Source organism: Mirounga angustirostris, unplaced genomic scaffold, assembly GCF_029215605.1.
Source record: "Mirounga angustirostris isolate CCGP_5_RB_7025 unplaced genomic scaffold, mMirAng1.0.hap1 SCAF_4, whole genome shotgun sequence".
Lineage (NCBI taxonomy): Eukaryota > Metazoa > Chordata > Mammalia > Carnivora > Phocidae > Mirounga > Mirounga angustirostris.
The window spans coordinates 79,971,609-79,978,685 of record NW_026991712.1 but is presented as its reverse complement, the minus strand read 5'-3'; the positions used below and the strand labels follow the sequence as shown (position 1 = coordinate 79,978,685).

Here is a 7,077-nt window from a genome sequence, read left to right as displayed (position 1 = left end):
GAATTATATCTGCAATATTAGGTACCTAAAACAAGTAAATATTACAAAAGTTATTTTTTTCCCAGAATTAATGCTAAAGGTATAAGAGATTTAGATTTAGAGCTATCATTATGGAAGAATATATATATGAAATTTAAAAAAGTATCCCAATCCTTAAATTAAAATATTTTATTTATCTCAGGGTTGGAATTAGATTTTCACACTTTGGATCTGAATTTGGAAATGCTTTACCTTTTTTTGTCATGTCACACCATGTGCCTGTTCATGGTACACTGCTATTCTAACAGTCCTGCAGCACGTAGAAACTGTAGGTAAGTTGTCTAGGACTGATGTAGTAGAAATAAACTAATTTGCAGATAAAATTGTCGATGACTTCAACAAAATAAATTTCCTATCTTTAGCTGTAGGATTACCAAAAAAAAAAAAAAACCCACAAATAATTAGAATTGCAATTTAAACGATCATATATTTTATAATATTAGCTGCACTGTTAGTTATTGAACATTTGGAGTTTTTAAAATATGTGAGCATTAACTATTATGATTGTATTTGTTATAGTTCATTTTGGCTTTAGGTGCATTCTTCATCAAATTGGAATTTAAAGAGACTATAATTTATAAAAACATGATGATACTAGCAATATAAAATCTACTTCATGGCAAGAAGATATAATAGAATGGGATGTAATTTTATTATTAATCTTTTAGGTTTTTGTGTAGAATTTAGCGAGAACAAGAACAGAGTGGTCTTTAGCTCATAAACAAATATTACTTTTTAACATAGTCTCAAAAAAGAAATTATTTTCAGGCTATCATATTAAAGTTGTCCTTAACTGTAGTAAAAGTATAATCAAGTAACATATGTATGTAATATAATATAAAGTATCTTATTTTCTTTGATTCTTTAGTTTTAATTCCTCTATGAATGAAAATAAGGTTTAAAAAATCAGATAAAGGGGCACCTGGGTGGCTCATTCAGTTAAGCGTGTGCCTTTGGCTCAGGTCATGATCCCATGGTCCTGGGATCGAGCCCTGCATCGGGCTACATGCTCAGCGGGAAACCTGTTTCTCCCTCTCCCACTCCCCCTGCTTGTACACACTCTCTCTCTCTCTCTGTCAAATAAACAAATAAAATCTTTTTAAAAAATCAGATAAATACAGGGGCGCCTGGATGGTTCAGTCAGTTAAGCGGCTGCCTTCGGCCCAGGTCCTGATTCCAGGGTCCTGGGATCGAGCCCCACGTCGGGCTCCCTGCTGAGTGGGGAGCCTGCTTCTCCCTCTCCCTCTACCTGCTTCTCCCCCTGCTTGTACTCTCTCTAATAAAAAATAAAAAATCTTTTAAAAAAATCAGATAAATACAAGTACAAGGGAAATAGATTTAGTGATGTCCATCTGTATCATATGGTTCCATATCAGTATACACAACAGCAACTAAAGCCATAAATTATAAATAATATAATGTATATTTGACAGCCATAGTACATTCCTCTATTCTTAAAAGAAATGTCTTTACTGCTCTGTAATATTAAAGGCATCCTTTTTTTTGTAAAAATAAAAAACATGAAAATAAATTATTGATTACTATTCAAGTAATACCAATTTGAGAAAACTTATAGAAAAATGACAAAACAACTATAGAAATGTAGCTGCACTGTCAGAATGAGTATTTTATACTTTGTTTTCATGTATGGTAGTGAATTACTTCTTTGGCTTTCTAAAAGTGAATCCAATAAATTATTACATTTAAAAATGCCTAAAACAATTATAGACTGCACAGTGACCTTCCTCATTATTTTCTCTCTTTTTTTTGCATTTTATTTTACTGAGGTATAATTGGCATATAACATTTTATTAGTTTTAGGTGTACCACAAAATGATTTGGTGTTTGTATATATTACAAAATGATCACCACAGAAAGTCCAGTTACCATTTGTCACCCTACATAGTTATAAATTTTGTGTGTGTGATGAGTACACACACACAAATTTTTTAAGATTTACTTTCTTAGCAACTTTCAAATATGCAATACAATATTATTAACTATAGTAACTATGTTGTACATTACATCCCCAGGATTTGTTTACTTTGTAAATGGAAGCTTCTACCTTTTGAACTCCTTCACCCATTTCACCCACCTTCCACTCCCTATCCCCTCTAGCAACCACCAATCCATTCTTTGTATCTATGAGCTTGAGTTTTGTTTTGTTTTGTTTTGTTTTCATTTGATTTGCTCATCTGTTTTGTTTTTTTAGATTCCACATATAAGTGAAATCATACAGTGTTTGTTGTTTTATAACTTGAATGAAAGACTTAAAAACATAAAACTCTTAGAAAATAACACAGGCAGTAAACTCCATGACATCAGTCTTGGCAATGACTTTTTGGATCTGACTCCAAAAACAAAGGAAACAAAAGCAAAAATAAACAAGTGGAATTACATCAAACTAAAAACTTCTGCACAGCAAAGGAAATAATCAACAAAATGAAAAGGCAATCTACTGAACTTAATATCCAAAGTATATCTACAACTCATACAAACTCAATAACAACAACAAAATCAATTTAATTAAAAAATGAGCAGAGGACCTGAATAGTCATTTTTCCATAAGAAGACATAAATATGGCTAACAAGCACAAGAAAAGATGTTCAGCATCACTAATGATCAGGGAAATGCAGTTCAAAACCACAATGAGGTATCACCTCACGCTAGTGAGAATGCCTAAAATAAAAAACACAAGAAATAACAAGTGTTGGCAAAGACAGAGAAAAAGGAGCCCTCCTGCCCTATTGGAGGGAATGTAAATTGGTGTAGCCACTGTGGAAAACAGTACAGAAGTTCCTCAAATAATTAAAAATAGAAATATCATATGACCCAATAATACCACTACTGGATATTTACCCAAAGAAAATTAAAACTCTAATTCAAAAAGATATATGCATCCCTATGTTTATTGCATTATTTACAATAGCCAAGATATGCAAGCTACCTAAGTGTCCACCAATAGATGAATGGTTAAAGAAAATGTGATATATATAAAATGGAATACTGTTCCACCATAAAATATAAGGTAATCTTGCCATTTGTGACAACATAAACAAAACTTGAGGGCATTATGCTAAGTGAAATAAGCCAGACATAGAAAGGCAAATACCTCACTCATTTCTTTGTTTGGAAAGATTTTACATTCTTGCTCTATAAATCTTGGAACCAGATATTTTCCTTTAAAAGCAGAAATCAAAATGTTAGGAAAGTCATTATGTGGATAAACATAGGTGGTTAAAATAATAAATGACTTGCATATTGAATATCTTTGGCAGTGACCAAGCTTTCTTTTAAATCATGCTAAATACAGTTAAATCATGTTTAACATCTTGACTTATTTTTGACTCATAAAAAATTATTTGAAAACTTCTAGTGGATTTTAATATCTCAAGACAAATATATAAGACTACTTAAACTCTAAGTGTTAGTTTTAATTTAATTGGGATCATATAATTTGGGTCTGATGTATCCCTTTTAGCTATCTATCTATCTATCTATCATCTATCTATCTATCTATCTATCTATCTATCTATCTATATATCAACTTAATATGTGTTAAATGCCCATATCATGATTTATCAATGAAACATCAAGTAATTTTTTCCCTTTAGATTCATTTTTTGCCACCCTTGAAGACACTTCAGATTCATTTAAATAATTTTTTTCCTTTAAATTAGTATTTTTGTATTCTTTGGGTAAATACCTAGTAATGCAACTGTTGAATCATAGGGCAGTTCTATTTTTAACGTTTTGAGGAACCTCCATACTGTTTTCCAGAGTGGCTACACCATTTGGATTCCCACCAACAGTGCAAGAGAATTCCCTTTTCTCCACATCCTCACCAACACCTGTTGCCTCTTGTGTTGTTGATTTTAGCCACTATCTGACAGGTGTGAGGTGATATCTCATTGTAGTTTTGATTTGTATTTCCCTGATGATGAATGATGTTGAACATCTTTCCATGTGTCTGTTGGTCATCTGTATGTCTTCTTTGGAAAAATGTATATTCATGTCTTCTGCCCATTTTTTAATTGGATTATTTGTTTTTGGAGGGTTGAGTTTTATAAGTTCTTTATAATTTTGGGGTACTAACCCTTTATAAGATATGCCATTTGCAAATATCTTCTCCCACTCCATAGGTTGCCTTTCAAGTTTGTTGACTGTTTCCCTCACTATTCAGGAGATTTTTATTTTGATGATGTCCCAATAGCTTATTTTTGCTTTTGTTTCATTTGCCTCTGAAGACATATCTAGAAAGAAGTTGTTATTGTCGCTGTCAAAGAGGTTACTGTCTGTGTTCTCCCCCAGGATTTTTATGATTCCCTGTCTCACATTCAGGTCTTTAATCCATATTGAATTTATTTTTATGTTTGGTGAAAGAAAGTGATCCAGTTTCATTCTTTTGCATGTTGCTGTCCAGTTTTCCCAACACAATTTGCTGCATCATCTACAATAGCCAAATTATGCATCATCTGATGAATGGATAAAGAAGATGTGGTATATATACAATGGAATATTACTCAGCCATAAAAAAATGAAATATTGTTATTTGCAACAACATGGATGGAGCTAGAGATTGTAATACTAAGCAAAGTAAGCCAGTCAGAGAAAGACAAGTACCAAATGATTTCCCTCATATATGGAACTTAAGAAACAAAACAAATGAGCAAAGGGAAAAAAGAGGGGTGGGGGGCAAACCAAGAAACAGACTCTTAAGTATAGAGAACAAACTGATGGTTACCAGAGGGGAGGTGGGTGAGGGGATGAGGTAAATAGGTGATGGGGATTAAGGCATGCACTTGTTGGGGCGCCTGGGTGGCTCAGTTGTTAAGTGTCTGCAGTTGGCTCAGGCCCTGATCCTAGGGTCCTGAGATCGAGCCCTACATGGGCCTCTCTGCTCAGCAGGAAGCCTGCTTCTCCCTCTCCCCCTCCCCCTGCTTGTGTTCCCTCTCTGGCTGTGTCTCTCTCTGTCAAATAAATAAATAAAATCTTTAAAAAAAATTTAAAATAAAGGCTTGTACTTGTTATGATGAGCACCAGGTGCTGTATGGAAGTGTTGAATCACTATATGGTATACCTGAAATTAATATTGCATTGTATGTTAACTAACTGGAATTAAAATAAAAACTTTTTAAAATTTTAAAAAATAAAAATTAAAAAAAATTTTTTTTTTCATGTGAGTACTGAGATTCAAAGTACAGGGAAGTTGGTCAACACCAAACAAGTGAAAGGAGATTGTACACAATATTATAGAATGTGCCAAGATATTCTGTTTCTCATAATAAAGCTGTCGCCTCTAAAAATATAATACACACATTAATGTAATGAGTCAATAGCATTCTCATTTTAATGCTGCTCATCCTATGCACGTTTTCTTAGTATTTCTTCATTCGTTGTGTGCTGTTTGAATTGCACGTCACAAGTCCTTTATAACATCTTCTCAGTAAGAGAAGGTTTCCCCCCTGCAGGTTTCAGTGGCCATGGCAGCAAACTAACGTGGTTAAGTCCACAATGCCGCTTCTTCTCCGAGAGAACACCAAATGGCAGATGACGCCGGTCCTGCGGAAGGAGCCCTGACGTGGGAGGCCGGGGCGGCTTCCGTGGAGGCGACGGCAGCGGCATCTGCAGCCGCGGTCATGGGCTGGGGTTGGGGCTGGGTCGAGGCCCCGGAGCTCGCGGAGGCTAGGCTGAGGACAAGGAGTGGGTCCCCGTCACCAACTGGGCCTCCTGGTCAAGGACACGAACATCAAGTCCCTGCAGGAGATCTATCTCTTCTCTCTGCCTGTCAAGGCATCTGAGATCATTGATTTCTTCCTGGGAGCGTCCCTCAAGGACGGGGTTCTGAAGATCATGCCTGTGCAAAAGCAGACCCGTGCTGGCCAGCGGACCAGGTTCAAGGCGTTTGTTGCCATCAGAGATTACACCGGACACGTCGGCCTGGGTGTCAAGTGCTCCAAGGAGGTCGCCACTGCCATCCGTGGGGCCACCATCTGGCCAAGCTTTCCATCATCCCCGTGAGGCGAGGCTACTGGGGGAATAAGATCGGCAAGCCCCACACTGTCCCATGCAAGGTGACTGGTCTCTGTGGCTCTGTGCTGGTGCGTCTCATCCCCGCCCCCGAGGCACTGGCATTGTTTCAGCCCCTGTGCCCAAGAAGCTACTGATGATGGCCAGTATGGATGATTGCCACACCTCAGCCAGAGGCTGCACTGCCACCCTGGGGAACTTTGCTAAGGCTACTTTTGATGCCATCTCCAAGACCTACAGCTATCTCACCCCTGACCTCTGGAAGGAGACGGTGTTCACCAAGTCTCCATATCAGGAATTCACTGACCATCTTGTGAAGAGCCACACCAGAGTCTCCGTGCAGAGGACCCAGGCTCCAGCTCTGGCCACCACCTAGTTTTATACAAGAAAAATAAAGTGAACTAAAGCTTGTTAAAAAATAAGTAAGTCCACAATGCCAACTCTAATTGCATTGACATTACAAAATAAAAATGGCTGTTTTTACATATTCATTAAAACAATTTAGGTCTGAGTTATTTAATATAAATTGTAATCATAGTCATAGGGTATAAGATTGCAAAAAAAAATAGTTTGATCTTTTTGGCATAGTTGCTCTATCCACTGGATTCTTTCTCTGGATGTATTAGCTTCTCTCATTTTTTATGAATCATTGAATCTTTCTTTTGCATTTATGATAATACATGCAACTCGTGTAGTAGCAAGCTAACTGATTAGCATTTGTATTGCAAATTTTGTTCATTTATATGGAAAATTTGAACTTTCTGGAACAACAGTGCCTTAATATTTCTTGCTTCTTAATTCATAGACAGTTGCCTCTGTCAGCATTTCTAACCTTCTTGTGTGGGTGAGTTTATAAATATAGATACACAAGCACATACATTGCGAATTTTCCTAGGCCTCACCCATTTGTGGGCATAATTGCTTTTATACTTCAAGTAACTTGGATTCCACTGGATTTTGCCCCAACATGTGTCCAAGACTCCCAAAAAGCTTTTCTAACTTCCCAG

The 7,077-nt window shown here is 36.5% G+C and overlaps 1 pseudogene; it reads left to right on the top strand.

Moving 5' to 3' along the window:
- Positions 1-5,583: 5,583 nt before the first annotated feature.
- On the top strand, positions 5,584-6,480 carry LOC123858223 (small ribosomal subunit protein uS5-like; annotated as a pseudogene).
- The last annotated feature ends 597 nt before the right edge of the window (positions 6,481-7,077 follow it).